The sequence below is a fragment of the Cyprinodon variegatus genome, unplaced genomic scaffold, assembly GCF_000732505.1.
Source record: "Cyprinodon variegatus isolate N-32 unplaced genomic scaffold, C_variegatus-1.0 Scaffold267, whole genome shotgun sequence".
Classification (NCBI taxonomy): domain Eukaryota; kingdom Metazoa; phylum Chordata; class Actinopteri; order Cyprinodontiformes; family Cyprinodontidae; genus Cyprinodon; species Cyprinodon variegatus.
This window is the reverse complement of record NW_015150720.1, coordinates 405,995-429,089: the sequence shown is the minus strand read 5'-3', so window position 1 is coordinate 429,089 and position 23,095 is coordinate 405,995. Positions and strand designations below refer to the sequence as shown.

General features: G+C 37.4%; 1 protein-coding gene across 1 annotated transcript in view; it reads right to left on the bottom strand.

Annotated features, from left to right (window-relative positions):
- LOC107089813 (pro-neuregulin-2, membrane-bound isoform-like) overlaps window positions 1-23,095 on the bottom strand; it is a 111,876-nt gene that overhangs the window by 78,373 nt on the left and 10,408 nt on the right. The window lies entirely within an intron of this gene.

Genomic DNA, 23,095 nt, shown 5'->3' with positions numbered 1-23,095 from the left:
TATATATATATATATATATATATATATATATATATATATTAGGGGTTGTAGGTACTTCTGCAAGAAAATGTGTGCATAGGGACATTGGTGAACCTATATGTGTCTAAATATCAGTATAATATGGTAAATACTGATGAATGTCTGTGTTGAGCTGTTGACACTATTATACAGTGAGTCAGCAGTGTGTTAATATTCTTTCAGCTCCTCCCCTCTCTTTCATTTAATAAGACCACAGAATTAGTCAGTTCATCTTTGCTGTGCCCCGATGGTGTGTTGTCACGGGCTCTGTCGAAAGGAGCCTCCTTGATTCCAAGCAGGAGACCCCTGCAGAGAGAAACATGGTTTTTCTTCTGGTCCTCCTTCCAAACACTGCTAACAAGTCATTCCATTTTGTGTAAAGTCTTTTCATGTTAAGACACACATCAATCCACACCTACAACATACCTGAGGAAACAAACCTTCTTTCAGGATATGCACAGTGTGTGTGTGAGGTGAACATGGCCGGACACGTCCCCTGAACACACCGGGAGGCGCCCGGCAGGAGTGCCGGCAGCCCCTCTTTTCAACACTTCGGCACGCTGCACACAAACACAGTTGCCCTTCCCATGGTCCTTTTGTTCCCTGTCATTTTGTGGGAAGTTCCTGTCATGGACACTGTCAGCTCTCTATGGACATTTGTAACTAGCAAACAGCAGAATGAACACTCTTTGCCTTGTTCCATGTGATATTTGATAAAGATTATGTGAGATTTAAATCACGAAACAAAAGAAGGCCCTTTAACTATTTAGCTTGCAACCAAGTGACGCATCAAATCAATGCAAACACTCTCTAAATATAAGTGTTTGGATCATAAATCATAGAATGAATAATAAGGTTTGTATATTACAGGTCATTTTTTTTGTTCTGCCCCTTCAAACCTGATAACCAAAATATAATCAAAGGCAAAGCTGTAGCAACTACTTCAAGTTCTGCAGAGTTGAGGAATGGAGCTTTTATATTGTTGTATAATGTAGTTTTATTGTTTGTATATTGATTGATTGATTGACTTTATTGATCTCATAGTAGAGAAATGTACTTGTTACATCAGCTCAAATAGTCAAAGAAGAAGAATAAAGGAAGAAAAAAATGCATGGGATATATACCGTATATATACAGTATATCCACATATGAAAACTTTTTTTTTTTTATAGTAGCATCATTATACAGGGTTATTGCAAAGTATGTTTACATGGGTATTTATATGGAAGGATATTTATATATAGTTATTGCACTGGGTGTCAAATATAGTGAAACAGTTATTGCACAGGGTATCAAATGGTAAATTGCACATTATACATTGCACAAGTTATTGCCATTATAGCATAATATATAGCATAGTTAGTTTTTCACATACAATCAAAACTGACTGAATTAAAATGTGTGGCTATAATGTCATATATATATATATATACATATATATATACTTTATAGTGTAGTATTATATTACAATATAGTATAAGGTGTAGATCTGTAATAATTAAGAAACTGCAAGCATGTAGAGCTTTGGAGAAGTATTCACAGCCCCTCCCCTCACACCATTCAGACCATTTCTTACAGCCACAAATATTTAGTTATGTTTAAGAATTTATCACAGATCAACATAATATGGAGCATATTTATCAAGTGTAGGGGAAGATTTGGTTGTATTAGGAAATTTTAGTTCTTTAGTACCAGACATGAGGAGGATTCATATAAACACATGCAAAAAATTTTTTTTATTATTGGCAATGAAAAAAAAAACTTGCCTTCCACTTGACAATTGTTCATTACACAAAATGCTCTTTCAAGTTATAAAAAAATACCTTAAAATGTATAGTGTGGCTAAATGTGGAATAGTTGAACGGCGAAAAAAAAATATAACTCTTCATTGTTTATTTTAGTATTTTATACATTATGAGTCAGGAATTTCTGAATGGAGATATTTTAATTCAAATTTTAATTCAAATGAATAACTTCCTGAAGCGCAAATATTCATACAACTCTGTGCAAAAGTACAATGCAACAATTGAAATATAAGTGAGTCATTTTCTATTTTTTATATCTGTATTTCCCTTTGATTTGAATAAGGAAAAAATTCAATTTCCCTAGAGGATAAGAAGATTTATTTTCAAAATAAAGGGTAAAAACTCCCTTATCTTATTTCAAATGTATAATATCCAAATCACCAGATGATCTCTTTAACTAGGTTAAAACAAGGCAAAGCACAATTATTTTATTTTAAGAACATTTGTAACCATCTGGCCTTGTCAAAACCTTTGAAAAGTTCAAGAGGTGTTGCTATATTTAATAAAATAAAGCCCTCTTCTGTGTTTCTGTAGTATTTCATAGAGATTGTGCAAAGAACATTAGCACTTAAATCCCAGAACAAAAGTTGGGAAAACTTTTGAAACGAGTTGCTTTACAGACAGTTGATGCAACAAAATATGCCTACAGCACATTGCAAAACTATTTTGTAGCTTTTACATTACCTTATTAAAACAAAATGTACTGTATCTTATTGAAATCTTATGTAATATAAATCAATACAGAGTGGTACAAAATTGTGATATAGGAGGAGAAACTTCAGGAATAGTATATATTTTTGTAAACTATTGTGTATAGTCCATTCTCTTGGATAACACTGCATGTTGCAACTGTAATTCTTCTATTTAAATCACAGCTTTGTCCCACTTTTTGCTCAAAAAGTTTGAAGTTTGAGTTTTATTTAAACAATACAATATGAAATAAAGTTCAGGGCTAGAAATAATTCAGAAAAGCAGCGTAATTTAACTCAGAAGCAATGCAATCTACCTTACAGATATTCAAATTACAAAACTGAACAAATAAGCTCCGAAAAAGCAACACATCAGAGCTTGTAACAGAACTGAAAGTTCCCTATTACGGTTACGATGCATAGACTAAAACCAGCAGCATAAGTGCAATTAAAGAACATTCACCTTAATGCATGCACATGTAGCATGCTCTTGTCTATGGGTCAATGATGTCACAAAATAGGTTCAATTTAACAGATAATACCGCAACAGGACTAGAAAGAAATGCTCGATAAGAGCTAAACAGTGGCCTGGGGCTTATATTCAATGAATCCCTGGGAGAGAGAAAGTGCAGACGAAGGTTATCTCCTGAATTATCCTTCAGTGTCATGTTATTTCCTCTGAACCTAACTGACACTTCACTCAGGAGATGTTGCAACCAGGAGGCACCTGGAACTGCTCATGTTTTACAACCAGATTTTTTTTCATAAAAAGAATTGCAATAGCTCACTTCCCCAAGCTGCTGCTAAGGTTTTTCCAGGTATGCACATTTTCTAATCAGCATCCAACACAGTTAGATAACAGCATGTCCAACATATCACTGTTTCACCTGCATTTTTAAATATTTGCAAAGCAAATAACAAAGGAGTATTAATACCCACCAAGCCAATGTTGTTGATCATTTTCATTTCAGTTGTTAACGTTCCCTTTAGCTTCCAGCTAAAGAGGTCTGTTCTCTTCCTGGAACATCATCATCATCTTATCTTTTGCCAAAAAGTTTGATGGGAATTTCTTTTATATTTACTTTCCGGGTTGGTTTTGCAAAACACTGAATTGAACCTTGAGAGGAAAAATAGAGGTTCACCCCTGTCCTCAATCAGGAAACGCTTGACTCAAGTAACAACAGATTGCCCCAATAGCGCTGTACTTACAAGCCAACTGACACTAATGCTCATTAAATCTGTGAATAAATCATAATAGAAGAGCGTTGTCATTCATAAATGGGTCCTTTTCTCAACCCTTTTTTGTTTTTTTAAATTAGAAAGATCGGCGCGTAAACAAGCACAGAAGTTTGCTGCTTGTCATCTCCTCCATCCCATCTTGGCACTTGGAACAGTAGATTACTCCAACAACACGCCAAAACTATGCTGATCTCAGCTTTGATTTGTGTGATCTTGACACTCCTAATTATAGCCTTATGCTGCAGACAATTACACAGTTCATAAACAGTATCCATCAAATGTTGATGTGATTCTGTGTGGGAGGATAACAAGTTCCAGAAGTTTGGAAAAGTGCTCTTTTCATGCCATGGCAACCATCTTTTCTATTCTTTTATTAGAGTGTGTCAGGCAAGCTGAACAGGTTCCAGATCACAGAGACATGATCTAATGGGGTATTTATTGAATCAGAACTGGATTATCAGAGGTAGGCCAAGTGCATATAAAAGGTGTTTATAGACCTGATAAAATTATACGTTTTTTTCTTTTCTTCAATTGTATATCCAAACTATTTTCTGATTTTTTTTTTGGACAGTACATGTTTATGTATATAAAAATGTTCATCAAAACTTTTTATCTTGCATGTAGAATATATTATTATTTTACATTTTCTTTTACCTGACAGATTGTTCTAATGTAAAACAACAATAGATTCAGGAAAAAAATAAGTTATTTAACTCAAAATTAAAGATATCATACTAAATATAATTTATAGTCCATAGAAATATGTACACCCTGATTAAATGTTTTGCATTTAATGACATTACAGCTACCTACCATTCCTAATTCATAGGGGTTCGATATAAGGTTGTCCATAATGTTTAGGGGAATTTTAGATTCAATTCTAAATATTTGTGAGGTCACACACTGATGATAAACAAGAAGGTCTGGCTCTCAGTGTCCATTCTAATTCATCCCAAAGATGTTCTATTGGGTTGAGGTGAGGACTCTGTGCAGGACCAGTCAAGCTCATCCACACCAGACTGTCATCCATGTCTTTATGGACCTTGCTATGTGAAACAGGAAGGGGCCAGCTCCAAACTGTTCCCATAAAGTTGGGATCATGGAATTGTCCAAAACGTCTTGGTATGCTGAAGCATTCCGAGTTCCTTTCAGTGAAACTAAGGGACCAAGTCCAGCTCCTGAAGGAAAAACTTCGAACCATAATCCTCCCTCCACCAAACTTTACACTTGGTTCAATGCAGTCAAACAAATACCGACTCTTCCTCCAGATTTCCAAATGGAGAAGCGGGATTTTTTTTTACTCCAGAGAATTAGTCTCCAGTGCTCTGAAGTTTGTGCCTTCAGTGGTGGAATAAGTACTTGACAGTAGCACTTGAGTAAAAGTATTCATACCCAAATTCCAATCTTACTCAACTACAAGTAAAAGTTACTTAGTCAAATATTTACTGAAGTTAAAGTTATCGAAGTACTAACTTTTGAAAAAACAAGTATTTGAAAGTACATGCATTTAAAAGTATTCAAAAATTCAAATAAAAATTTCAGTGCATTTATATATAATTTTCAGTATAATTTCGAAGAACCTTTTAGCTTCAGAAACGCCAGATGTATTGATAGGTTGAACCCCCTGCTACAAACTCTAAAACACATGTAAAGAAATTTACCTTAAAAATGCCACAAAAAAAACATAAGGACAGCCATTTTTATCATTATTTATTAAAAACAAACCAAAACAGAATTTTCTCTATTCTCCTCACATTTTCAAAATGGAAATGAGGTTTAAGGTTAAATCTTTTATTACAAAGAAACTGCAACTCTGTTTTAGAAACGTATCCTACTGAACAACCGGGTCTCAACTAATGCCTTCAAAAAAATGATAATCTTCAAATAATTCTCATAATTTCTGGAATTTGCACATCTCTCAAACAGTGGTTACCGAATCCAGTCCTTCCAGAGATAAGCAAATCACAGTTAGAGGAGTGCTAATGATCTTATTTTTAATAAAATCAATCTTATTTATAAAGAATCCCATTCAATCATTACTGCTAAAAGCAGGTGGGATGGACAGTTCAATGGAGCTATGTCACTGGGTTTGGCATGTAGAGCACCATTTTTTCTCCAGTTTCCTTGCATTTAGCTTCATCTGCTGCATTAAACCAGGGAGCCAGCTTTTTATTTTTTAAGTTTTTCTTCTTCAAAGGGGCTGCGTTGTCTAAAGCAGTACACAGAGAACTAGCAACCCCATCAACAAAATCATCAACCTGTGAAGGGGAATAAACTAAGCTTTTGCCCTCTGCAGCACTGCTCAGCGACACAGAGGAGAGAGAAAGTGAAACAGATTCTTTAAAATTTATAACTGTACTATCTGATAATGATCTGCTAAGGTGAACCCTTCTTTTGGTGGAGGAGAACTCAATTAAACTAATCCTCAACCTTATTAAAGAGTGGTCAGAGAGGAGAGGGTTGTGAGGAAATACTGTTATTTCTTCACATTCAATGCCATATGTCAGCACAAAGTCCAAAGTATGAAGATGAGAATGTGTGGGACTATTCACATTTTGAACAAAGCCGATAGCGTCTAAGATAGCATTAATCGCTGCACTTAAGCTATCACCTTCGATGTCAGCTTGGATGTTAAACCCCCCCACTATGATGAACCTGTCAGCATTCAACACCAAATCAGATAGGAACTGTGAAAAATTAAAATTCAGATTGACGATACAAAGTCAAAAAAAGAAAAGTTTTTTTGTGGCTTTGCAATTTGGATGAGAGAAAATAAGGGTTAAATGTTCAAAAGAGTTGTAACTATTAACTGCCTTGGGAGTAATCAGTAAGTCAAACTGAAAGATTGTTGCTACTCCTCCTCCTCGCCCAGAATTTCTGGGTATGTGAAAATTTAAATAGCTTGAAGGAGTTGCCTCATTTATGCTCACATAATCCTCTTGCTGCAGCCAAGTTTCTGTAAAGCAACATAGATCAATGTGATTATTACAAATCAAGTCATTAACCGGCAGACTTTTTCAAGAAAGAGATCTTATGTTAAATAAACCACATTTAATCGTTTTAAAATTTTCCCTAAAAAGAACTTATTCTGATTTTAATTGGATTATAATGATTTACTCCTTTGGGATTCTTTTATAATCTATTTGATTTTGGTCATGGAGAAGACACTGTCTGTATGGAGTAATGTGTGGGTAACAGTAGAGAAGCTGCAGAGAGGTGTATTAAACTACGACTCTGCTTTCTGGTCTGCACCATGGGTGGTCAGTATTTTGGAGGACTAATAAATTCGGCAAGATTCCTAGAAAGAAGAGCTGCAACATCCAAAGTGGGATGGATGCCGTCTCTCCGAATCAGACCAGGCTTTCCCCAAAAGGATTGCCAAATATTAATGTAGCCTACGTTGCTTTCAGGACACCACCTAAAAAAAAAACAGCGGTTGAATGATGACACGCGGCTAAACATGTCATCACTGGTCAGATAGGGAAGAGGACCAGAGAAAATTACGGAGTCCGATATTGTCTCGGCAAACTTACACACTGAGGAAGCACTAATTTTAGTGACCTCTGATCGCCTTAACCGGGTTTCATTACCGACGGCGTAAATAGCAATCTTACTGTATTTAACCTTAACCGTAGCCAGCAGTTTCAGGTAGGATTTGATCTTGCCCGTTCTGGCCCCCGGCAAACATTTGACTATCGTCGCTGGTGTCTCTAATGCCACGTTTCTGACTATGGAGCTGGCAATTACCAGAGTGGGCTTCACAGGGGGTGCATCACTAAACAGGGACAATCAGTTAGAAACATGGACGGGTTGGTGGTGACCAGTGGGCAGAGATCCACAACTACGCTTTCTGCTTAACATTACCAAATCGCCTGGCTGCTCAGGCACTTTTGGAGGACAACTTCGTGGGGGTGGTCCTGTACTTGGTGGCTTAACAGGTGGGCCTACTTTAACTCCTGGATGTTCAACAGCCCAAAGCCAGGATTCTAACTCTGACAGCCTCGCCTCCAAAGCTACAAAAATACTACACGTATTACACATCCCATTATCACTAAAGGAGGCAGATAAATGAGTGAACATCTGACACACAGAGAAATAGAGAAGAGAGGCAGAAGAAAGAGTTAAAAAAAGAGTCAAGTGAGGGAGAGAGAGGGGCCAAAGCGATAGTAAGCTAGTGCTAGCCTAGGCTAGCTACTCCTTACTAAAATAATAAAAGTGTGTGAAAGCAGCAAGTGCACAGTAAAAAGTGCGACAGAAGGCGTTATGTTTTATAGTGCTTCTGAACAGTTAATTACTTAAATACAGAGATATCACAGAAAAAAAAGAACTTAATTCAGACGGAGATATCCTGAACAGCAACACAACACTCAGCAGTCAAAACAGGAGGTGAACACGATACGTTTCACCAACAGCAGCAATAGCACCCTTTAGTAGCATACTTCTATTAATTTCAAACAGCTGCTGATGTGAGAGATCCCAACAGCATGATATCACAGCGTCTTGATAGAGGCCAGAAAGTTTGAATTTGGTCTCAGATCTCCTACACATGCTTGTTTTTCTTTTCTTTGTTACTTTTTGCGTGTGTCGGTGTGTATTTCTTGAATCGTGGAGACCATTTTTCAGAAATCACAGCACATCGTGTGGACCGAGTGCTCTAGTGGCGAATAATGTCTGTTCCCCATGGTTAAAAAGGGTGTTTTAGGGTTAGGTATCAGGCTTAGAGCTAAAGTGTGAGTTAAGTTAGTATTAGGGTTAGGTATGAACCCGAAAAGGTTAAGTTTAGCGCATGGGTCACCAATTTGGTAGAACTTAAAGACCAAATGGGTTGCCCTTGGTGTCTTAGTGACTCATCAATGGGCTGAGTTTGAAATGTTATTGTCTTTATCTTCTAATCACTTATAGAGTCTTTCATCATAGTAATCATATTAACCGTTTAAGCAGTATAGAGATTTTAAATTGACAATATCTAAACGAAATGTACGAAATGTCTGAAGTTTACGTGAACGCCGACCCCTTTAGTTCATTGGTCAGTAATGGTAGCCCTTCACAGTACCCATGAAGTAGTCCTCAGCCTTAAAAAGGTTGGTGACCCCTGGTTTGAGATAAGGGTCACGGTAAGGCTGTAGAACACAACTACAAATGAATGGAAGTCAATGGGAAGTCATCACTGCAATAGTGAAACCAGACATATGCACCACCACTGTGATGATTTTCTCACCACAGTGGTTGATCTCTCCAGCCTTCCCAGAGTTACCATTCGCCTTGGTGGTCATGTTAGGATTGCTGTTGTGCTGCACTTTCAATAGAACAATAATAAACAGTGATCTGCAAACTGTTTAAATGTTGTGATATAATTTATATCTCAAACCTGCTTTGAACTGTTTAACAACTTGATTCCTGATCTGTCTTCTGTATTTCTTGGTCTTCACAATGCAGTTTTTTAACCAATGATCTCTAAATAAAACACTGAGACTTTACAGAACAGCTGGAGCTATACTGAATTTAAATCATACACAAATGAACTTCTTTTACTCATTAGGTGAATGTGAAAGGTAATTGGTTGCACTGGATTTTATCAAGGGGTATCAGACTATAGGGGGGTTATAACAAAGTCATGCACATATTTAATCTTAAAAAATGATGGAAGCCATTCACTGTATTTCTTCTACATCACAGACATGCACTAATTTGCATTGGTCAACCTTATGAAATGCCATCATAAGAGCTTTTGGTTGTAATGTGAAAAAATATGACAAAGGTTATAGGGGATGAATACTTTTATAAGGCACTAGATAGCATGTCTCACAATAATCAGCTTATTCTTACTTTGGCAGCATATCTGCAACTTAATTCTGACACAAGTTGATAATTTCAAGGGTTAACTTTTTCAACAACCTTTCTTTCTGTGGACAGAAAAAAGCATTGTTTCAATAATTAATTATATCCAGTGGCTGCCTCTTGAGAAGAAAAAATATTGAAGCCCAAGATAGCTGCATATTACTGAATGATTTAAAAGGCTGGGTAAGCTTAAACTGGCTTCAAGAGCAATAGTAGAGCTTTACATGTTAAACTGTGATATGATGAAGATTTCATTGAATAAAAAAAAAAATGCTAGTTCTCTTCTTGTGTTTGATATTTTGTGTTATAGATATACCTGTATGGTGACTTTATTTTTAGGTCTGGTCCACTAGTTTTGTGCAATTATTTAGGTTACCCTGTTTTCGGGAACACCCTAGGTTGGAAGGCTTCTTCTATCTTGGGGATATTCAGCAGAGAGGCAGCACTAGATGTGTTTATCTACACAGGTCTCTGGATAGAGTTACTTGTGGCCATCTGTTTTTCTACAGTCCAACACTGAACATGATTGTCTTTGCCCAGGAGACATGATTACGCTTAGTTTTAGTCAAAGGAACGCATCCGCTAAGCTGCCTGCAAAATTAACTGCACAGGTTTCACTGTAACCTTATAAAAGTTGGCTCACTTCAGCAACCAAACTTAATCCAAATGGTTCTGACTTTCACAGTTGTTCTTCTGGACATATCTTCCGGACTGCGCAGCGACTGTTGGGCTTTTGAGTGTTTTTGACACGGTTCCAGCTGCAGGGGCCGCAGGCCTAACAACTGCTGTGACATTCCCAACAGAGTCATCTCCTCAAACTTTTTTTCCCCTTTTTTTTCCCAGAGTGTTTCTCATGCTTCACTATCTTGATCATATACTGCCTCATTGTGGTGGAGAAAACATTCTTCAGCAAGAAGGCTAAGCTGCAACCAGTCTTTATCGTTTTTGCTGATCTCTTTGTTGCAATGTGAACATTTAGTTTCTTGCTCTTTTCTCTGCATAATAATATATTAAATATAATTATTTTAGCTTTCATATAGTGTTAAGAATTTTCATACATTGTCTAAGCTGCTTTACAGAATCTTTAAGCAACAGTATGGAATAGAGAAAGAAACTCTTTATGCTTCTTGTCATCAAACTTTGAATAAAAAGCATATTTAGTTCAACTCAAACAACAAAACAACAGAGTTTGACTTTATGGCTTTTGCAAAAAATATTCTCACCCCTTAAATTTAAAGTACTTTATTGGGATTGTATAAAATAGTGGAAAAACAGTCACAAATGGTTCTCCAATATGTCCATTATTACTTAGCCCCTGTGCTCCCACAGAGTTAATACATTTATGTCATGGTCTTGGTTCTGTTATGTTCTGTTAGTTTTATTGTTTTAATTCCTATTTTGCTGTGTTTTCTGATTGTATTTCAGTTCTTAGGTTTTTGTTTGCTACCCTCTGTTCCCCTCTTGTGTTAGTCTTCTTTTTCCCTAGCTCCTTTCTTTGCTGCTCTCTTCACACCTGCTCCCAATCTGCTCGTTAGTCCTCTCTTTGTTCAGTCTCCCATAAATACTCTCTTTGTGCAGTTCCTCAGTGCTGGTTCGTCGTCTTACTTCGTCTTTCCTGGTCTAACCCTGGCTCCTCATGATTGGTTTCCCCTGATGTATCCATGGCTCTGGGTTTTTTTTACATTTTTAAGTTGGATTTTGGGATTTTTTTTGGATTCCTGCCTCTCTTACCTGTGTTAATTAATTAAAGATACTGCAAGAACTCACCCCTGCCTCTCAGCCTCTGCATTTGGGTCCTCAAGCTTCAACCGAATTACTTAATAATTCATCTGATCTGTTTAAGCCCACATGTATGCAGTGTAAAATGCTGGTATCCTTAAAGGCAAGGCATCTTTAGTTTCTCACAAGCCTTTGAAGGGAAACCCCAAAGACTGATTGCTAATGTTACAATACATTGTTACAAAAACAGAAACTTAGGAAAAAAAGAATTTAAAGTTCAAACAATCTAAACATTTGCAGGAAGTAGAATGAATAAAGCATCATGAATTAAAGAGAACTAAGGATAGAAATGACCAGACTAACCAAAATAAAATGGGAAACTTCTAATAAGAAACCCAGAAACTGAAGCCATTTCTGAATGCAAAAAAAAATTCAATAGACATGACTTTGATTATAACAAAGTGGTTAGGCACCGTCATGCTGTGGGGATTCTTTCTTCAGAGGATACAGGGAAGATGGTCAGATTCAATGTAAACATAAATGGAGCTAAATACAGAGCAATCCAGGGAGAAAACCTGTGATATGCTTCAGAAAATTTTAGACTCTTGTTTTTAATTACACCTGACTAATATTAAACTATTTTGTAAAGAATGGTCAAAATAATTCAAATTATACTGTAAACGGCTGTTAGGTCAGCTAATGGCAGTATTGCAGAATACAGTCTCAGGAACTTGTGGTTTCCTTTTTTTGTAAGAGAATAGAACAAATTTCAATGTTTCACCTTAAATTAATCCACTGGTTTGAGTTTGTCTATCATTATGAAAGTTGTAAACATCCAATGCAGTTTATTACCGTTACAATCATAGTATGTGTGGTTTTAGGCATATTTAAAATAAATACTAATTTTCTCTGTGAACTAAATAATATTATATTTTTTTAGAATGGAATACATAAGCTGGATGTTACAAACCACACTTTAATTTAAGCAAGGGCTTAAAGAGTATTTTTGGGGGAAATTAAAGATATAGTGGAGGATTTTCTCAAACTGGGGATAGGCACCAGAACCCCTTGTGACCCAATTTTTTTTTAGAAGAACCACCCTCTCCACTTAAAAAAAAATGCACATGCACAGCGCTGTACCCGCTCCAGAGTGAGAAGATCTATTAAACGCATGCAAGAGCGTGCACAAGCCCATTTCTCCTCATGCACACACTGTTTAAAAGTTCCTGTGTGCATCTCTCAAAAAAGCTTACTTTCCAAAAGAAGATTTACATTTTTTCCGTTATGGCAGACTCACCACAAATAAGTGAACATGGGGATGAGCACATTGGACGGTCTTACGTAAACATCTCACCAGAATGATTGAGAATTAGGAGGACCACTTATTTTGATGATCCACTCGGAAAAAGAACATCCTCCACTATACCTTTGATTAAAATCTGATTCTTTTCAAATCTGCCAAATGACCCAGTCTGGCTTGTGCCTGTGATTTCAGCAGTTTGCAGGTCTGATTTAAAATCCACACCTTTAAGGTGTCACTCCACTTGTTAGTCTCATTTACATTATACCGTGTCATTGCTCTTGATTTAATTAAAACAATGACGTTTTAGTGTTTTTACTTAAAATCACCTTCTCGCCCTTTAAGATATGCAGGAAGTTATTTAAAGAACCTATACTCATACGTTATTGATGTAGCATAGCCTCAAATAATGAAAAAGAAAAACTATTTTCATTTCACTTAATTTTTCAGTGGTAACAAAATTTTCTTTTTATGAAATAATATGTACCATTTTTTTTTTCAAACTAAATTTGCATAAAATGTATACTTAATTAAGATTAGACATCCAGGAATGTAAGTGGTAATACATGAATTCTTGTTTCCCTGGACCACAGAAATGACCTGACATAGAGGCTTCTTCTTTAAAATAATAAAGGTAGGAGAACATGTCATGCAGTGTCTGGCTGAGTATTGCTGATTTTACACGTTTGCAAATGAGTTGAAGAAACTTGTCACTTTACTAAACTGACAATGCTTTGCAACAAAGGTATATTTTAAAAGCTTAGTGTCAGGAAACTGCAACGTTAAGTAAGGCGCAGGGAGAGACAACAATATAGGGTTAATTCATTTCAAGTCTGTCTACATATATTCATTACCTGGGGGGCAAAAATTGGATTAAGTTTATGCTTAAATAGAAATTAGTATAAGTTAGTGTATAGTTCTACTTGTATAGTTTTAGTGCCACTAAATAATAATATTAAATGTGATTAATGACTTCTTACATATAAAACTGTCAGTGCTGTGAAACCAAATTATTAACTGACACATTTTTTCTCGCTGTCTGACAATAATGAAGGGTAAACTGTTCATGTTTTAGGTCAGTGAGGATCAATAAAACTTTTTCCGTTTTTTAAATGTCAGAAAGGAAAATTAATCCTTTCTTAAAAGCTAAAGGAATGCATATACCAGATAGCATGCTTAAAGTTTAAATACTAAGTGTCGGCAGCTAGAAGTCTGGAGGTAACATTGGTAAATAGCAGGCGTAATCACTTTAGCTTGTTGGTGCTTATGAGTATGTAGAGCATAAAATGAGAGTGGGAAAATACTGCAAAATAAATTGCTACCCCTCCTGTGATGTAATATATTAAACCTAAAACTTGTAGTTACTGCATCTATCTTTAGCATGTTTGGAGGTTGGGTACAAAATTACATCTAGAAATATCTGCAGTCAGTAGCTAGGTTTGCGTCTCCAAAATTACCATTAAAATGCGTTTGGATTTAAAAACAAAAAAGTGATCCAAATACACTATTTATATGGGCACAAAATCAAATATTCTGATAATGAGATCTTTTGATTGGGTGTTATTCAGAATAGAAGCACTTTGACATGCAAAAAAATTTAAATAAAATAACCATAGAAGAAGTATTGCACCTTTGCGCGAGGGCAAAAAAACAAAAAAAAAACACAAAACAAATGCAGAAGTGTGTCGCATATGTTTGTTCAGAGTGCCCAGAGTCTGAGAGTGGTTGAGGAATGCTTGCTTTTTGCAATTAAGCTACAGATTCAGCTTTTCATGTGTCCCAGCGCCACATGGACAGCAACAGGATGAGAAGATGCTGAGTCTGTAGCTTAATTGCAAAAAAAGCAATCACCCCTCAAATTAACATCTCTCAAAGATCTGTGCTGTTCAGCACTGCTCCCATGCCCTTCACGTATATGCTACATAAGTTTAGTTTGACAGGATCTAACTGACACAACCAAGACAAGTGGTGTTAGATCGATGTTAATCAGATTATGGATCATCATAAACCACCCTTCTTGATCCTAATGCAATTAAATTCTAGCTCAGGGTTTCTTAACCCAGGTGCTCAGGGCAGTCTGTCCCACATGTTTTAAGGGTTTCCCTGCCTCAGCACGTCTGACATGAGTGAAAAGGTTATTAACAGGCTTTTGCAACAAATGATGGCTGCCGAGGAAATCATTTCAATCAGGAGTGCTTGAGTGGATTCACATCTAAAATATGAAGGACAGAGGGCCCTGAGGACCAGAGTCAAGAAACTCTATTCTTAACCCTGCCAAGAACACTGATTTAATATCAGATGCAGTACACTTGTTAAATAGGAAGATGGCACTAAACAGACGGTTATAGACAAAGAAGCAGAATTGCAGCAATGCACAATAAATTGCAATACAGTAGTTGAGATCAATATAGAGGAACATTTTAAGATACATGTAATTAAGCATGTTCTCATGACACCAGCCAGAAAGTTAAAGCTTTTGGGGGAAAAAAAAAAAGTTTTACAGATGATTCCTCCAAATTTAACAATTAGATTATGCAAATCTGTGAATTACTTCCAAAACCACAAAGCTTTTGGAGACAGCAGAAATGACTGTGATAGCAGGGCAGCTAACAACCATTTAACGCAGATATGCCATTGAACCGTGCCATCAGAAGCAGAACCACAACCAGAAGATCCCGGATCTCTTCCATAATGCCAGCAACACCAGGAGAATGTGGCAAGGCATATGGGCGATTACAGAATACAACACATCCTCTTCCCTGGTGGGTGTAGCTGATGCTCACTTCCTAAATTGACTAAACAACTTCTTTGGAAGGTTTGAGGCACTAAACAGTACTTCAGCAGTGGAAGCTGTTCCCCATCAGGGGGAGGAGGCACTTTGCCTCGACACAGCTGACGTATGGAAGACTCTAACGAGAGTGAACCCAAGCAAGACCCCAGGCCCCAATAACATACCTGGGTGTATATTCAAGGAATGCATTTCAGCTGACTGGTGTCCTCACAGACATTTTTAACACCTCGCCGGACCAAGCCACAGTGGCAGCATGTTTTAAGTCTGCCTCCATTTTTCGGATGCCAAAGAAGCCTCAAGTCACCTCATTCAATGAATACCGGCCTGTTGCACTGACTCCCATCATGATGAAGTGGTTCGAAAGGCTGGAAAAAGGACAGATCGTCTCCAGTCTCACCCCAGCATTCAATCCGTTCCAGTTTGCCCAAAAACAAAACTTCCACCTCCTCTGCTCTTCACCTGATTCTAGCACATTTGGAGGAGGAGAACACCCATGTGGATGCTTTTCCTAGACTTCAATTCAGTTCAACATCATCCTCCCACAGCATATGATAGGAAAACTGGAACATCTGGGCTTGAACATGCCCCTTTGCAATTGGCTGCTAGACTTCCTCACCAACAGACCTAAGTCAGTCCGGGTCAGACAGAACACCTCTGTTGTCATCACCCTAAGCACAGGCTCCCCTCAAGGCGGCATCCTGAGCCCCCTGCTGTTCACCCTGATGACACATGACTGCATCCCCATGTTCACCACCAATCACATTGTGAAGTTTGCTGACGACACTACAGGTGGGCCTCATCAGAGATTACAATGACCAGGACTACAGAGAGGAAGTGGAGCAGCTAGTGGGCTGGTGCAGAGATAACAGCCTGATCCTGAATGTGGAGAAGAAGAAAGAGATCATCGTCAACTTCAGGAAGAACTGGTCTAACCGCACTCCACTGCTCATGAACAACTTAGCTGTAGAGGTGGTCAGCAGCACCGAATTCCTGGGGGTGCACATCACAAACAACCTCAACTGAACTATGAACACCTCCTCACTGTTCAAATGGGCACGAAGCGCCAGTACTTCCTGTGGAGGATGAGGAGAGCCCACCTGCCCCACCCATCCTCACGACCTCCTACAGAAGCACCATAGAGAGCGTTCTGACCAGCTGTCTTACTGTGTGGTGTAGAGGCTGCAGTGCCTTAGATGGAAAGAGCGTGAGAAGAGTGGTGAGAACAGCAGAGAGGATCATCGGAGCTCCTCTCCCCTCCGTAAAAAACATTTGATCCCAGTGCTGTGTATCCAGAGCCCGTAACATCATCACCAACCCCTCACTCCCCCACTATGGACTGTTCTCCCTGCTGGGGAAGATGCTTCACAGCATTCGATGCTGGACCACAGGTTCTGCAACACCTTTTCCCTGCTGCCATATTGAGACTCCGCATCACACTGTAAACTTCATACTTGCACTACAAGGAGAATTTTCAAATCCCTTTAAATATAATTCAACTCAGTGTTCTACTGCATTTTGCACCATATTTTTTTATTTATTTTTTCACTGTTGTGAAACTTCCACATCAATGGCTTTTGCACCATGTCTCTCCTACACTGTTTACTTATGGATCACTGCTGCACTTTTATAAATGGAACTTTTCATTTCACTGCTGCTCATTTACTGTTGGAAAAGCTGTATGCATCGAAATATACTTCGTGTATACAAAATGACAATAAAATTTGTCTAAGGCTACGTTCACACTTCAGCCTGAAACACAGAAGCAGGAAGAAACCATCTTGAAAAGATTCCGTTTTTAAGGTTGGGAAAGATCACTAGTTGTGCTCCAGCACTACAATCCATGTTTACTTCAGTAAACACAGAGCATGCATGCTTGTGTTGTCATTATGTCCTCCACTGTGCATGCGGGACATCTGAGTTGTATGAATGCATTTCACACAGGAGATCACATACAAGTCGCATATATTTAGAAATGTGAATGGCAACACAATAAAAAAAATCGGAATTGATCATTAAGGCCTGCAGTTTGAACATAGCCTAAGATTAAGCTACAGGGCACAAACACACGTGTGATTCACATGCACAGGACAACATCCACACATGCACAGTACGATTCACACAAGCACAAAAAAATCCAAACACACACAGGACAAGATACACACACACACACAGTATGATTTACGCAAGCACAAAAACATCCACACAAGCACAGCAAGATTCGCAAAAGCACACAAGATCCACACATACACAGAAAAAGATTCATCAAAAATAATTCTGGTCCATAAACAATTATAAATTCAATTGCAAAGTATCAGTAGTCTTTAAACTTCACTGCATTTGTGTGTGGAGTTTTGAGACTCCCCTGACGTGCCTCGTTACACAAATGCATTTTTTTAAAAAGGGAATGGTTTGCCACCAATCACAAAGCTCCCTTGCATAAGTCAATCACAAGAAACTACTCCACATGGGATGACTTACCCCCAGATCCCACATCCTCCATCTCCATCATCTTATACTGTAAGCCTACTTTGCATGTGTGGATCTTGTGTGCTTGTGTGAATCATTCTGTGCGTGTGTGGATCTTGTTTGCTTGCGTGAATTGTGATGTGCATGTGTGGATCTTGTGTGCTCGTGTGAATCTTGATGTGCATGTGTGGATCTTGTGTGCTTGCGTGAATCGTGATGTGCATGTGTGGATCTTGTGTGCTTGTGTGAATCATTCTGTGCGTGTGTGGATCTTGTTTGCTTGCGTGAATCGTGATGTGCATGTGTGGATCTTGTGTGCTTGTGTGAATCTTGATGTGCATGTGTGGATCTTGTTGTTTCTCTGTGTGGATTTGTCCTGTGCATGTATAAATCACATATGCATATTTGTAAAAATTGAGACTCATCTAGCTTCATACTTAGTCACATATTTTACCATAACAGTAAAAAGATCATCAGGACAGTGTTTACTTTGCAAACATTGGTGCAATCAGCAGACATAATCAGTTCTATTGACAATGGAACAACACTGTTATGTATTTTGGCCATTGGTTGGCAGTATTTCCTCACACTTCCATCAGCTTGCAAGATTCCAAGGCCCTTGTGTTTTTAGCCCTTGCCTTATTGGATTGCAATGTTCATATTATATATACCAAGAATTAATGTCTAATCCTTCTTTGCATCCAATACTTATTAGCATATATAATTTTCTTTTTACTCTCTTTGTGAAAAATTTCCTTTGGGGATATGCTGCCTAGCCATACTCTAGTATTTGCTTACTTAGTTACTTAGATATCATACCTCTGGTTTCCTCAAGTTTATTAAGAAAAGTCTCAAGTTTGCAAACTAAAGCGTAACACACACAGAAAAAAAATATAATAAGCCAAAAATGTCCCATTATTTAGCCCGAAAGCCATTGTAGTAAAAGTTGAAGTGTTTGACCTTTACCTCCTCAGCATGCCATCAGTTGCTGTAGAAAGCCTGTTAATCACTCATTCTTTAAGTTACCTACAATATGGAGGATTTAGAACAAGTGGGTCTTTAGAACAATCATTGGGAACCACTGGTCTAAATGAATTAAGCAGATTTTCAGCAGTTACTTGGAGATGGTTATTAAAAGTCTCCAAGTCAAATATTTTAAAATTTGGTTCTTCAAAATACTAATGAGATGCTGTGTGTTTAGCCTCCTAATCTATTTTAGAATTATCTATCCATCCATCTTCTCCCCCATATTCCACCAGGCTCACTGTGGGTCTGGTGCATACCAACCATGCACACACACACAAGGGAAGCACCCTTGGGTGGGAGGAGGCACCCAAACAGAATCCACACATGCAAAAGGAGAACATGCAAACTGCAGAAATACTCTAGGCCAGGAATCATACCCAGAACCCTCTTGCGCATGGCAACAGTGCAACAAACTGCGCTACCGTTCAGCCCTAAAATTAACTAAATTAGAATAATTTTGGAAAACTTTAGTGACTAAACAAAGGAAATATATGTACAGTATACTTTACCTAGTTAATACCTCAATTATACAATTTTATTAATTACAAAAGAAAAACAATGAGGACGCAAAATATTTTTCAAAAGTACAGGGTTCAGTTCCGATGGATGTCGCTCACTGGCTTGTGTCTTTAAAGATCAGATATCCAATGAGTCTTGTTTCCATGACTAGTTGCCAGACTTATACACACCACCCTGGCTTTTACTCAGAAAAATTTTAGCAGTCTTTCTGAGGCCGTTTGAAGTTAGGAAATATGTTCAAAGTCGTAACTAGCACAGAACTGCAGACTTGTCATCCCAGCGTTTATCCTGCTGATCTTACAGTAAGCCCATTGTCCTCCAAGAACCAAGACGTAATTCTGTATTGCAGCACTGATATGTAATCATCCAAATCTTTGTTTTGTTGCAACAGAGATTAAAGGACAAGGAAACAGTCATTCAAACTGTGCAAAATGTCACACGTATCCCTTAGACTCCAAATACAGAATTGAAAAGGCAGCATTTTAGTTTGACACAGCTCATCTAAGGGCTAAAAATATTTCTGTAGTGATAAGACTAACAACGGTCTGATGTTGCTTTTGTAAACTTACAGTAGGTTATAAAAACAGAGCTTTGTTTTGGCCTTCTCATGTTTTTAAGTCTTTTAGGAAAGGGATGTAGATAATTTCCATGCACACATCCTGTTTCTGAAATTCCTTTTGCTTAGTTAGATATCTGTTTTTTTACGAGGATTATATATAACTTTGGATTATTATTCACACATATTTTATTCTTTCTTTCAAATTCCAAAAGATAAATATTCATTGCTTCTGTTTTTGTTAAATCTTCTTTCTTAAATTTCTTAAATGTTTTGTAATGATCATTTTGGAACACTTGCCGGTAGGCTATAATGATCTCATTGATGACGTTTTCACACTCTGGAAATGTTTGTCAGAGGTCCACAAGGGTGAAATACCAGACAAACAGCCCAGACCTAACACGTAAGGCACATAATAACACTAACAAAATCTGTATTGCATAAAATTATTACTAATTAAAAAAAGCATTTTTTCCCAGAACTCAAAGGCTATAACAACTGACAGAGATGAAAGGAGCTCACAGCGCTCCAACCCACAGTGTGTGTTTACTTGAACAAGAAGTCATGTGACAATTTTTTTTTACTCAGGAAGATTGACAAAGATCAGTGGCACTCATGATTAGCACCTGATCATCATGCTTGAGATTTTTTGTTTTCCAGTCATAATAGAAATTATCACATACTCTTATACTGTATATACCTGGATATACTGTATATATATATTGCTTATTCTTAATGCACCTTTTCCTCCTTGTTTTCACCTTCTGTAACTTCTATGCCAATATGTGACGAGTGAATTTCACCGTTGTGAGATCAATAAAGCTCATCATCATCATCATCGTACTCAAAGTCGCTCGCTTACAAGCAAAAAGTAATGTCTCTCGTACAAATTTCCCCTGCACTTAGATCTGATCCCTCTGCTCACACTTTGCTAACAGGGCTGCATACATGTATTTTCTGTCTCTTTCAAAAATAGAGTATTTTAAGGTAAATTTTATACCTTCAGATCTATTTATTAATGTAAGTTTAAGATTTGTCATTGTTCTCATCACTTTCCTTTTCTTTGATGGTCACCTGGTTATGTGCTGCCATGGAAGCATGCACATTTGCAGTGCTGATAGAGAACAAGTGTTTTCAATCAGCCTAATGAGGAAAGTCCACAGTGATTGAGAGGTAGGGTAGATGTTTTGGGATTTGTTTAGGTTTAGGTTACAGTTTAGCTTTATTTTGTTAAAGTTGAAAGTAAATGTTTTTGTTTTGTTTTTGTTTTCCTTGAGCTCATTTGGTTAACTGTTTCGCAAGTGAAATTGTTTTTTTTTTTCCACCCCTTAATTAGAATTGGTTTAGTCCATTCTTTAATAAAGGCTGGGTTGTTTGTCAACTGTGATCTAACAGATTTTGTTCTTTTCATGGTAGAAGTGATCAATTGTAGTGCACAGAGAACAAGAAAAACCAAAAAAAAAATCAAAATAATAGTGAAAACTGCAGAAAAGTATCTTGAAGTGAGAGATTTAAACTGGGAAATGGTGGAAAGCATGATGGGAAAACCAATAGGACCACCAGAAACTGGCAGAGTGACAATAACTTAAAGATAAATTAGAAATTATGAGGGCAAAGTGACTACATATTTATTATGTTGGGTTGGGTTAAGTTAAACAGTTCGGATATTACTATGTCTTGCTATTACTATGCTTTCTGGGGGTGAGTCTTATTTCCTGTTTCCTTGCTTAACTCCTTATAAGTTGGTGCCGGTATCGCACTTTTAACTAGTTTGCCAACAGCCATAAAACCTCACAAGAAGAAGAAGTTGTGATCTGACAAATCCATTTGTGTTGATTATACAGAGGATAAAAAAAAGGACAGGGACAGAAAAATAGTAGAAACAGTCAGAGTTCAACTAGCTGTGAGCCCTGATCCAAAAGTAAATGGTACAATATGCTAAAGAAGTCAAAGTTGACAAGATCCTGTTGTTTACAGCATATGTGATCAACAGCACAAACCATGTAAAAAACAAAACTTAAAAAAAATAACATTAAAGTGAAAGGATCAGAGAAGGACTTTGGGATGAAGGGTGTAAAATGGGAGCATATAAAACATTATGGGGAGATGGGGAAACCTGGAACAAGGGGGATTAGGGCTGTATGATCATTTTAAAATGGAACGCAAAAAGTTTAATATCAAACGGTCAAGAATTTAAAGGATTCATTAACAACACTATCAATAAACCAGACATCATTTGTCTTCAGGAAGCATGGCTTAAATCTCATCTACATTTAGTATTGAAAGGATATATTAGCATAAAAAGAGATTAAAAGAGGGTAGGAGAGGAGGGTGTATTATATTTAGAACAGAAGGAATTAAATATAGATTAACAAAAGGGTCAGATTTGCAGTTTAACTATAGAAATATGGGTAGGAGTTAAAAACGTTAAAGTTCTTAATATTTATGACCCTTTAAAATCGTCCCAGGGACCTGAATTGGAAGGTAAGCTACATTTTAACCATCTATGTCTTAAGCCACAATAAATAACATACAGTAGAGCAAGTTCATGAATAACAATGCATCCTCCTATTCTTTCAAGATCAAATGTGGTATACAATCATGCTTCAGTAAACGGTTACTTCTCCAGAAAAAGTGGTAATAGCAGGAAGTTAAGTCATGAATCTAATTTGCAAAATGGTGTCACAAATATAGTTGTTTTTTTGTTTTTTTTAAATCATGTCTTTGGGAATGTGGAGTAGTAGTACGAATGATAGCTAGAAAGTGCCTAATGGACAAGAAAATGAGCACACATCCTATAAATATACATAAGGCTCTTAGGAAAGACAATCGGCAAAGACAGTCTACATAAAGAGAGTTTTTTTTTCAAAATTATAAATACCAAAAGGTCACACTTATGTCATGTTATTTAATTACAACTCTTCATTGGAAAATCAATAATGCATGTGTGTTAATGAAGTCACCGGGCACACAATGGTGCAGGGACAAAACCCTGAAGCCATCAGGCAGCTGTCACGCATGCACAACCTTAAGCTTGCTGGAGCTACTCTTTCAGTTCACAGATTTGATGCATGGCTTGAGGTAAAATCTACCCTGTCTGCCACCTAAGCACAACAGCTGTGACCTGCA